This window comes from Lynx canadensis, chromosome E2 (assembly GCF_007474595.2).
Source record: "Lynx canadensis isolate LIC74 chromosome E2, mLynCan4.pri.v2, whole genome shotgun sequence".
NCBI classification, from domain to species: Eukaryota; Metazoa; Chordata; class Mammalia; order Carnivora; family Felidae; genus Lynx; species Lynx canadensis.
In genome coordinates, this window is record NC_044317.1 from 45,003,000 (window position 1) to 45,015,664 (window position 12,665).

Here is a 12,665-nt window from a genome sequence, read left to right on the forward strand (position 1 = left end):
GTTTAGGCTCAGATCATGATCTCACAGTTCATGGGATCTATTCTGCGTCTGTGCACTTTCAGCACAGGGCCTGCTTGGGATTCTCTTCCTCTCTGCCCCTCCCCTGCAGACTCTCTCTCAAAACAAACAAACAAACAACTATTAAAAAAGGAAAAAAAACCCTAGGGTATAAAAGTCAAGAAAGAAAAAGAATAATTAAGACTACATTCACACCTATATTTCATGCTGCACAATAATTTTATGCCCATCAAAAACTATTTACATATTGAGAAAAACCATTTATCAAAAAAGAGAAAACATGAAATATTTACTCACTTTCCCTCCAAAGTAGAACATATGTAGGTCACATTCTTTTTCAAAATGGGAAAAACTAAAATATGATAGCCAACCATATCTGAATATTGATAATACCCTTCCAAGTAACATGAATCAGAAGTAAATCAGTCCCTGAATATATTTAAATGAATGAGAATGAACACATTACATAGAAAAACCTGAAAGCAGCTAAATCTATATTCAAATAATGTGTAGCCCATAGGCATGCTGATTTTTTTTTCAAGTTTTTATTTAAATTCCAGTTAACATACAGTGTAATATTAGTTTCAGGTGTAAAATTTAGTAATTCATTACTCATAACACCCACTACTCATCACAAGTGCCCTCCTTAATACCTATCACCCATTTATTTAATCCATCTCTCTGCCCACCTTCCCTCCAGTAACCCTTAGTTTGGTCTCTATAGTTAAGAGTCTGTTTTCTGGTTTTAGGCATGCTGATGTTTAAATAGCAAGAGATTATTAATAAATGAACTAAATATACAAGACTAAAAGCAAGAATAACAGCAAGCTACATTCAAATATAGAAAAGATACTAGTAAAAATAAAAATAATTCAAGGAAAATAAAATTATTTCTTTGACAGAAAAAATACATATAGACAAAAACATTGGTAATTCTGATGGGGAAAAGGACAGATGAATACATTAAATATGGACATGATTAGGAGATTATCACATTTACTAATGTCTGGAAATCTGGACAAAGTATGTGGTATTTGTAGGAAAATGTAATTTGTCAGAATTAAGGAGAGATGTAAACCCTTAATAGACTAAAATGATAAATGCAGGGGGAAAAATGTTTTAATGTAGGCAAATAGCTCCACTTAAAGAGATCACCAGGCCAGATAATTTTATTGGCAAAATCTATCAAATATTCAAGGAATTTCTAAATCAAATGAAGTAAGAAGCTTGCCATTTGTTGCTGTGAATCTTCCATATTCCTGATGTCAAAATAATTAGATCACAAAAATATAATTTAGTGTCATATAGTACTAAGAGTGTACAAATTTATTCTAGCAGTCTATTAATACAAATATTCACCACAATCTGAACCCATTACCTGAACTTAAACCTTAGATAAAACCTTAACTATCACACTGTAAATCGGGATAGCAAATTAATCTAGACCACTGACTGTTTTTGTATGGCCTGTAAGCTAAGAATGGGTTTTACATTTTAAAGTGGTTAAAAAAAAAAAATACATAACATGAAATTATATGAAATTGAATTTCAGTGTTCATAAATAAAGTCATTAAAACAGAACTACATACGTTCACATATTGTCTGGCTGCTTTCACACTACAAAACAATTGAGTACCTCTGATAAGACCAAGTGGTTTGCAAAGCCTATAATATTTACTATCTGGCCCATTACAGAAAAAGTTTGTCAACTCTTGCTCTAGTCATTTCCTAAAAAAAGCATTGATTTGGTTAGCATAGTATTCTATGTTATCCAAACCCAGAAAACAAGTAGGTTTTGGGTAGGGAGGGATTCTTGAAATGCAACAAAAGATAATTCTGTGGAAATTCTGGATTTTGTATATCTAAACTCCGTAACAGGAGTGCCTGGGTGTGACTCAGTCAGTTAAGCATCTGACTTCAGCTCAGGTCATGATCTCACAGTTTGTGAGTTCAAGCCCCACATAGGTCTCACTGCTGTCAGTGCAGAACCCACCTTGGATCCTCTGTCCCCCTCTGTCTCTCCCCCCTCATGCTTGTGCTCTTTCTCTCTCTCTCTCTCAAAAATAAACAAACATTAAGAAAACATAACAATTGAGAATTTGACCAAGTCCCAGCATCATCTTTTATAAAATATTTTTATTAAAACAATGTTATATGCTATAATAAAATGTGGATATAATGAGTGACTTTGAGTTAAAATACCATGTCTGCATTTTAATTATTATAGCCTTATAATCCTACATCTCATAATGCACAGCAGCATATCAAAACAATACACTTAGGGGAAAAAAAGACAAAACTCTCATTTAACTGGCTTATATGAGCATGATCCAAACTAATTTGAACATGAAATCCTATTTGCTCCTAATTGCTGTTATTAGCATCTTTGGGAAGTGTATACACTTGGAAAATGTTTTGGGTTTCTGTTTTTGGCAAAAATCATGAAAGGTGAAAGGGAATTTATTACAGATAAGCTAGGAATTTGGGGATGGAGTATTTTCCATCTCCCGAATATCAGGCACTACAAGATAGCACCTGGAAGCCATTAAAAATACTAAGATACCCGATAAATGTAAATACATGGATAAATATAAAAACAGTATTGTAATTTTTGTTTGCAACTCGTTTTTAAACAAAGTTTAAAGGAAACATGCATGAAATATAAATCTGTGTTAATGGCTACATGATATATAAAGGTGTAATTTGTGTTATCAGTAATAAAGATACCACCTGTAAAAGGATAGAGTTTTTTGTCTGCAATTGAAGTTGGTATCAATTTAAAATAGGTTGTTATAACTTTAGGATATTATGTGTAATCCCCATGGTATCTACAAAGACAATACCTATAAAATACATGAAATGAAAAGGGAATCAAAACATCACTACATGGCACAAAAACAGACACACAGACCAATGGAATAGAATAGAAACCCCAGAACTAGACCCACAAACGTATGGCCAACTCATCTTTGACAAAGCAGGAAAGAACATCCAATGGAAAAAAGACAGCCTCTTTAACAAATGGTGCTGGGAGAACTGGACAGCAACATGCAGAAGGTTGAAACTAGACCACTTTCTCACACCATTTACAAAAATAAACTCAAAATGGATAAAGGACCTAAATGTGAGACAGGAAACCATCAGAACCTTAGAGGAGAAAGCAGGAAAAGACCTCTCTGACCTCAGCCGTAGCAATCTCTTACTCGACACATCCCCAAAGGCAAGGGAATTAAAAGCAAAAGTGAATTACTGGGACCTTATGAAGATAAAAAGCTTCTGCACAGCAAAGGAAACAACCAACAAAACGAAAAGGCAACCAACGGAATGGGAAAAGATATTTGCAAATGACATATCGGACAAAGGGCTAGTATCTAAAATCTATAAAGAGCTCACCAAACTCCACACCCGAAAAACAAATAACCCAGTGAAGAAATGGGCAGAAAACATGAATAGACACTTCTCTAAAGAAGACATCCAGATGGCCAACAGGCACATGAAAAGATGTTCAGCGTCGCTCCTTATCAGGGAAATACAAATCAAAACCACACTCAGGTATCACCTCACGCCAGTCAGAGTGGCCAAAATGAACAAATCAGGAGACTATAGATGCTGGAGAGGATGTGGAGAAACGGGAACCCTTTTGCACTGTTGGTGGGAATGCAAATTGGTGCAGCCGCTCTGGAAAGCAGTGTGGAGGTTCCTCAGAAAATTAAAAATAGACCTACCCTATGACCCAGCAATAGCACTGCTAGGAATTTATCCAAGGGATACAGGAGTACTGATGCATAGGGGCACTTGTACCCCAATGTTCATAGCAGCACTCTCAACAATAGCCAAATTATGGAAAGAGCCTAAATGTCCATCAACTGATGAATGGATAAAGAAATTGTGGTATATATACACAATGGAATACTACGTGGCAATGAGAAAAAATGAAATATGGCCTTTTGTAGCAACGTGGATGGAACTGGAGAGTGTGATGCTAAGTGAAATAAGCCATACAGAGAAAGACAGATACCATATGGTTTCACTCTTATGTGGATCCTGAGAAACTTAACAGGAACCCATGGGGGAGGGGAAGGAAAAAAAAAAAAAAAGAGGTTAGAGTGGGAGAGAGCCAAAGCATAAGAGACTGTTAAAAACTGAGAACAAACTGAGGGTTGATGGGGGGTGGGAGGGAGGGGAGGGTGGGTGATGGGTATTGAGGAGGGCACCTTTTGGGATGAGCACTGGGTGTTGTATGGAAACCAATTTGTCAATAAATTTCATATATATAAAAAAAAATAAATAAAAGTTCTAGACATAAAAAAAAAAAAATCACTACAAAAAAATTACCAGAGCAGAAACACATTAGCAGAAACTGAAAAAATACAGTAGAAAAACATAAACTATAATGGACAAATTGCAAGAGGCTCAGTGTGAACATACCTGAGAATTAAAGATTCCAAGGGGTCCCAGTCATAGGGTAGCCCCACACTTTTATGAGTTTTAACACCAGGAGGCCAACCAAGTTCTTATAGTGAAGATTGGCAAAATCCCCATTGTGCTTTTGGCAGGAGGAAGGGAAAATCACTATTTTGAAATACACCTAGAGCATTCATAACAAGGCATGCCCCCAATAACCTCGTGGGGTTTTATTAGCATCTAACCATGTTGAAGAGAAATGACCAACTCCAGCCCACTCTAACCATCCTGTCCCACCTACATTGGGGAAGAGGGTCTGAAAACTGGTGATGTTCACAGTCCAGTGGCATAGTTTCACCAAAGACCAAAATTATAAATTTATGTGGAGAGGCAAAATATCCAGAATAGCCAACACAGTATTGAAGGAGAAGAATAGAAGTGTGGGATTGACAATACCGAACTTCAAGACTTACAATAAAACTACAGAAACAAAAATAGTGTATTTATGAAAGAATAGACAAATAGATCAATGGAATGGATTAGAGAGCCCAGAAATAGACCCATTCAAATATACTAATCTTTGATCAAGCAGCAAAGGCAATACAATGGGGAATAGTTTTTTCAACAAATGATACTGTACCAGCTGGACATCTGCAGTCAAAAAAAAAAAAAGCTAGACCCACCTTACAGCCTTCACAAAAAATTCAAAATGGATCATAGTCCTAATTGTAAAATGCAAAACTATAAAACTCATAGAAGATAACACAAGAGAAAATACAGATGACTTTAGGTTTGGTGATGACTTTTTAATACAACACCAAAAGCATGATCCATGAAAGAAAGGATTGGTAAGCTGTATTTCATTAAAATTTTTAAAACTTCCACTCTGCAAAAGACACTTAAGAGAATGAGAAGACAAGCCATACACTAGAAGAAAATATTTGTGAAAGACCTGATAATGGATTAGTATCCAAAATATACAAACAATTCTTAAAATTCAACAATAAGAAAACCCAATTTTTAAAAATGGGCAAAATTCCAGACATCACCAAAGAAAATGTACAGATGAAAAACATACAAAAAGATGCTCAATATCGTCTCCAAAGAGTTGTAAATTAGAACGAGATACCACTACACACTCGTGAGAATGGCTAAAATCCAAAACACGGGTAACACCAAATGCTGGCTAGGATGTAGGATAACAAGAAGTCTCATTCATTGCTAATGGGAATGCAGAATGCTTACAGCCACTTTGGAAGACAGTTTGGCACTTTCTTGTAAACTAAACATACTTTTAGCACACAATCCAGAAATCGTGCCCCTTGGTGCTTACAAGTTAATTGAAACTTGCATTCACACAAAAACTTGCACCTGAGGGGCGCCTGGGTGGCTCAGTCGGTTAAGCGTCTGACTTCGGCTCAGGTCATGATCTCATGGTTCTTGGGTTCAAGCCCCACATTGGGTTCTGTGCTGACAGCTCAGAGCCTGGAACCTGTTTCAGATTCTGTGTCTCCCTCTCTTTCTCTGCCCCTCCCCCACTCGCGCTCTGTCTCAAAAATAAATAAACATTAAAAAAAAATTTTTTTAAACTTGCACCTGAGATAACATTCGCAAGATGGTGGAATAGGACACCCTAGATCCTCCTTCCCTTATGGAGAACCAAATCAAATCAACAAAATAACTGTGAGAAATCCAGAAGCCAGTCAAGAGGTTCTTTCACTCCAGGCAATCACAAAACCAATGGCATAGAAGCCTGGTAGGAAGTTTGGGATACTCTGCATTCTCTCTACAGAGAGAGGTATATTTGATTGGAAAACCCTAACTCCCATCTTCTCTCTGGGGATAGAAAGGAGAAGAATGTTTCTCTAAGCGACTTTGGAGGGGGGAGGGGCTACCCAAGGGACTGTCTGTCTTGCTTGTGTCCAAGTACTGACAGGGATGTAGCAACAGGTTGAGGGTATTTCTGAGAATAAAGACATCAATGTGTGCCAGTCTACAGTACCACTAATAAATAGAAGGAGGAGCACCAGACCATGATTTACTAACCGCCCCAGATAGGCTGCAATATCGTGGACAGACACAAGGGCAAGTTCCTAGTAGAAACCAGTAAACCTATTCAAATAGATTGTACACACCAGCCCTGGAAGGATACATGCTCAGAAAGGGCTTGAGAGGTCTCCAGAATCTTTAGCCAGGCCATGTGGAAAATGTCTTGCCTGTAGGAAAGGAGACCAGAAAATCTGAGACAGTTGACTGATTCTTCAGATGCTGAATCCCGACAACAAAAATAACAAAACATACCATGATAGATTTAAAGGAACCAATTAAGTCTTTAAAAAGCCCAATCTAAATAGAGATACGAACTGCCAAAAAATTCAAAATTACCATCATAAGGATGCTCGATGAATTAAGAGTTCAGGTATCCATTGATCGATGAATAAATAAGGAAAATGTGGCATACACATACAATAGAATATTATGCAACCTTAAGAAAGAGGGAAATCCTGACAGATGCTACAACATAGATGACCCTGAAGGACATTATGCTAAGTGAAATAAGCCAGTTGCAAAAGAAAAAATATTATATTTCACCCCATCAACTCTCCAAGCTATTCAAAATTATAGAAATAGAAAATATATATACCTAGTCAAATATATATGTACATATATTTTTGATAGTGATATCTCAGTTTATTTCTTGGTTCAAGGTTTCAGGCCCAGCAGTTATATTGTTGGAGGATATGAACTGATAATTTAGTGAAGTATATGTAGTGATTTGTATTTGTATGTAACCAAGTAGTTATGGTTGGAAATGCAGGGCAGAAGGTCAGGGTGGAAAGCTTAAAGTGGGATAGCAGGAGAAGGCACTGGGGAGTGAATTGTTCTCTCCCATGGGGATCAGGGAGTTGACTACTATGAGGTGAGTGCCTCCTGGGGAAAGCAATAATTTCCATTAATTTTTAGAATGACACAAGTAGTGACCTCTACCAGATTTCCCTTTACAAATGGGACTCTAGGGGTATAAGTTTTGGCAGGGAGCAAAGAGTATATTAGGATAATGAGTTAAGCATAGAGTGAGCTCAGGACAGATAATTGGATTCCTAATATTAAGGAAGAAAAGCAATAAATGTCCTTAGGACATTGCCTTAGGAGAGGCAGTCCACAGGTGTCACTGGAATGAAGGTTTTGATGTCCTGGGCAAAGCTGTTTGCAGTGCAGGGGTAAAATCATCTTGGTCTTGGATTGGGGTGATGTCATTTAAGGTAATGTCATCTTTATGAGAAAGCTCCTGGACCAAAGTGTTGTCACCTGGGATGTGGGACTGAGGTGACCTTTCTAAGTGGGTACCCACTTGAATCGATATGAGTCTTAGCATTTGTTTTATTGAAAGTGTGGCTTTTTTGGAGGGTTTGGGCCTCTGAACTATACACCAGTGAAAGCACCGAGACCAATAGTAGTAAGACAACAGAATGTTGTGCAGCTGCACTTGACAGGTTTTTGTTTTATGGTGAGAATTTAGCTCAAATGGGTCCCACATCAGATTAGCAGCTACTTGGCCCATGAAACAATTTATGGTTAATTGATCTCCGGAGGGTTTGTGCCCTCAATCTGGCCTCCAGCACATATATATATATATATATATATATATATATATATATATATATAATATTAATATATATAAATTATATATTATATATGTATATGTGTGTATGTGTATATATATATATAATTTATTGTCAAATTGGTTTCCATACAACACCCAGTGCTCATCCCAACCCTCAGTTTGTTCTCAGTATTTAAGAGTCTCTTATGGTTTGCCTCCTTCCCTCTGTGTAACTTTTTTCCCCCGTTCCTCTCCCCCATGGTCTTCTGTTAAGTTTCTCAGGACCCACATATGAGTGAAAGCATATGGTATCTGTCTTTCTCTGCCTGACTTATTTCAGTTCCATCCATGTTGCTACAAATGGCCAGATTTCATTCCTTCTCATTGCCAAATAGTATTCCAATGTATATATAAACCACATCTTCTTTATCCATTCATCAGTTGATGGACATTTAGGCTCTTTCCATAATTTGGCTATTGTTGAAAGTGCTGCTATAAACATTGGGGTACAAGTGCCCCTATGCATTAGCATTCCTGTATCCCTTGGATAAATTCCTAGCAGTGCTATTGCTGGGTCATAGAGTAGATGTATTTTTAATTTTTTGAGGAACCTCCAGAGGAACTGTTTTCCAGAGGAACTGTTTTCCAGAACGGCTGCACCAGTTTGCATTCCCACCAACAGTGCAAGAGGGTTCCTGTTTCTCCACATCCTCTCCAGCATCTATAGTCTCCTGATTTGTTCATTTTAGCCACTCTGACCAGCATGAGGTGATATCTCAGTGTGGTTTTGATTTGTATTTCCCTGATGAGGAGTGACGTTGAGCATCTTTTCATGTGCCTGTTGGACACCTGAATGTCTTCTTTAGAAAAGTGTCTATTCATGTCTTCTGCCCATTTCTTCACTGGGTTATTTGTTTTTTGGGTGTGGAGTTTGGTGAGTTCTTTATAGATTTTGGATACTAGCCCTTTATCTGATATGTCATTTGCAAATATCTTTTCCTATTCCGTCGGTTGCCTTTTAGTTTTGATTGTTTTCTTTGCAGTGCAGAAGCTTTTTATCTTGATGAGGTTCCAGTAGTTCATTTTTGCTTTTAATTCCCTTGCCTTTGGAGATGTGTCGAGTAAGAAATTGCTACAGCTGAGGTCAGAGAGGTTTTTTTCCTGCTTTCTCCTCTAGGGTTTTGATGGTTTCCTGTTTCACATTCAGGTCCTTCATCCATTTTGAGTTTATTTTTGTGAATGGTGTGAGAAAGTGGTCTAGTTTCATTCTTCTGCATATTACTGTCCAGTTCTCCCAGCACCATTTGTTAAAGCGACTGTCTTTTTTCCACTGGATAGTCTTTCCTGCTTTGTCAAAGATTAGTTGGCCATACATTTGTGGGTCCAATTCTGGAGTTTCTATTCTATTCCATTGGTTTATGTGTCTGTTTTTGTGACAATACCATGCTGTCTTGATGATTACAGCTTTGTAGTAGAGGCTAAAGTCTGGGATTGTGATGCCTCCCACTTTGGTTTTCTTCTTCAATATTACTTTATCTATTTGGGGTCTTTTGTGGTTCCATACAAATTTTAGGATTACTTGTTCTAGGTTCGAGAAGAATACTGGTGCAATTTTGATTGGGATTGCATTGAATGTGTAGATTGCTTTGGGCAATATTGACATTTTAACAATATTTATTCTTCCAATCCATGAGCATGGAATGTTTTTCCACTTCTTTGTATCTTCTTCAATTTCCTTCATAAGCTTTCTACAGTTTTAAGCATACAGATCTTTTACATCTTTGGTTAGGTTTATTCCTAGGTATTTTATGATTCTTGGTGCAATTGTGAATGGGATCAGTTTCTTTATTCGTCTTTCTGTTGCTTCATTATTGGTTATAAAAATGCAACTGATTTCTGTACATTAATTTCGTATCCTGTGACTTTGCTGAATTCATGTATCAATTCTAGCAGACTTTTAGTGAAGTCTGTCGGGTTTTCCATGTAGAGTATCATGTCATCTGCAAAAAGTGAAAGCTTGACTTCATCTTTGCCAATTTTGATGCCTTTGATTACCTTTTGTTGTCTGGTTACTGATGCTAGAACTTTCAACACTATGTTAAACAACAGCAGTGAGAGTGGACATCCCTGTGGTGTTCCTGATCTCAGGGGGAAAGCTCTCAGTTTTCCCCATTGAGGATGATATTAGCTGTGGGCTTTTCATAAATGGCTTTTATGATGTTTAAGTATGTTCCTTCTATCCCGACTTTCTCGAGGGTTTTTATTAAGAAAGGATGTTGTATTTTGTCAGATGCTTTTTCTGCATCTATTGACAGCATCATATGGTTCTTATCTTTTCTTTTATTAATGTGATGTATCACATTGATTGATTTGCAAATATTGAACCAGCCCTGCATCCCAGGAATGAATCCCACTTGATCATGGTGAATAATTCTTTTTATCTGCTGTTGAATTTGATTTGCTAGTATCTTGTGGAGAATTTTTGCATCCATGTTCATCAGGGATATTGGCCTATAGTGCTCTTTTTTTGCTGGGTCTCTGTCTGGTTTGGGAATCAAAGTAATGCTGGCTTCATAGAATGAGTCTGGAAGTTTTCCTTCCTTTTCTATTTTTTGGAACAGCTTGAGAAGGATAGGTATTATCTCTGCTTTAAATGTCTGGTATAATTCCCCAGGGAAGCCATCTGGTCCTGGACTCTTATTTGTTCAGAGATTTTTGATAACTGATTCAATTTCTTCACTAGTTATTGGTCTGTTCAAATTTTCTGTTTCTTCCCATGTGGGTTTTGGAAATGTGTGGGTAGTTAGGAATTTGTCCATTTCTTCCAGGTTGTCCAATTTGTTGGCATATAATTTTTCATAGTATTCCCTGATAATTGCTTGTATTTCTGAGGGATTGGCTGTAATAATTCCATTTTCATTTGTGATTTTATCTATTTGGGTCCTTTCTCTTTTCTTTTTGAGAAGCCTGGCTAGAGATTTATCAATTTTGTTTATTTTCAAAAAACCAACTCTTGGTTTCATTGATCTGCTCTACTGTTTTTTTTAGATTCTATATTATGTATTTCTGCTCTGGTCTTTATTATTTCTCTTCTTCTGCTGGGTTTGGGGTGTCTTTGTTGTTCTGCTTCTAGTTCCTTTAGGTGTGCTGTTAGATTTTGTATTTGGGATTTTTCTTGTTTCTTGAGATTGGCCTCCAGTACTTATGACAAGATAAAAAAAATTATAAAGATAAGGAGAGACGAAGTGCCTGGGTGAATCAGTTGGTTAAGTGTCTGACTCTTGATTTCAGCTCAGGTCATGATCTTGTGGTTCGTGTTCGAGCCCCATGTCAGTGCAGAGACAGTGCAGAGCCTTCTTGGGATTCTCTCTCAGTCCCTCTCTCTCTGCCCCTCCTTCCCACTCTCTCTCAAAATAAATTAATAAACTAAAAAAAAAAACTATTCAAAAAAGATGAGATATTAAAGGACTTCATATATAATGAGTCTTTATATACATGGAGATGAGACACATTTCCCTTTTAAATATAAGAAACAGTGATGAGAAGGTTTTTTAGAGTTGGTATAAGGTATGAATTGGCCAAGGAGCATTGAATGAAGAGATTAAGGCCCAGGGCAAGAAAGGCTAATTTAGGGGTCTATTTGTCAGACTGGTATGGAAAAGGAGTTGAGGACACCATTATGTTTCAGTTAACCTGGCTATCTGGGACCTATTTAAGGACATGAAAGTTCTATTGAATGCCTCTTTCAAGAGCGCAGCGTGTGTATTCTGAGAAGTAAATTATGTGCCTTGGTTACTATCAGCAATGTCTATAACTCTGAAAGAAATAAGGTGTGTCCTGGCAAGGCCTTGTATTGTGGTCTTAGTATATGTAGAGCCGTGTGTAATATTGATTTGTATCTGGGGTATCTGTGAAGCAACAGACTTTTTTACCCTGAAGGGAACAATTTTTAATCAATGGGCTAACAGTCTGTAATGAATATGAAGATGGAGCCATTTGTTGGCTGGGACATCCAGTGCTAAGGTGACTGCCTGAAGTTTGCCCAAGTATATTGTCCCTTGTGTCCTATCATATGAGGGAAATCCTGGCTAAGGGAAGGGAAACAGAAATATTACACTGAGCTCCATCACGTAAGATGGTTAGCAGTGCTCTTTGTATGTAGTCTACAAACACTCTTCACTGTACATTCAGTTGATCCCAAGGGGCTCCCAGATAGCAAAGGGGGAGGGTGAAGGGAGACCTCCTCCAGCACTATGGCATCTGGCAAGGGACTGAGGACAGGGGAGACCAGCTCTTGCAGATTTGGCTCCACCCTGTCTTAAGGAGATCTCAGTAGCTTTGCCAAGCCTGTCGGGCACTGTTTCCATGACCCAGAGCATAATGAGAAGCTGGGTATAGAGGGTCACAGCCTCAGGGTCTGTGAGAGCCTCTCTTTCTAGGAGATCCTAATATGTGGCCAGCCATCAGTTGTCTTAATGGTGTGTACATGAGGCCAAGATAACCAGTCTCTTTTATCAGTTCTTGGATAACTTATGGCCATCAAGTGGTCCACAGACTCTAGGAGGCATGACAGGCTACTAAAGCCTCTATGGTGAAGGAATTTCTGAGGACACTAATGAGAGTAACTGTTGATTTTAAC

At 37.7% G+C, this 12,665-nt stretch overlaps 1 protein-coding gene; it reads right to left on the minus strand.

Moving 5' to 3' along the window:
- Positions 1 to 12,665, minus strand: part of ZNF568 (zinc finger protein 568) — a 153,384-nt gene that overhangs the window by 108,790 nt on the left and 31,929 nt on the right.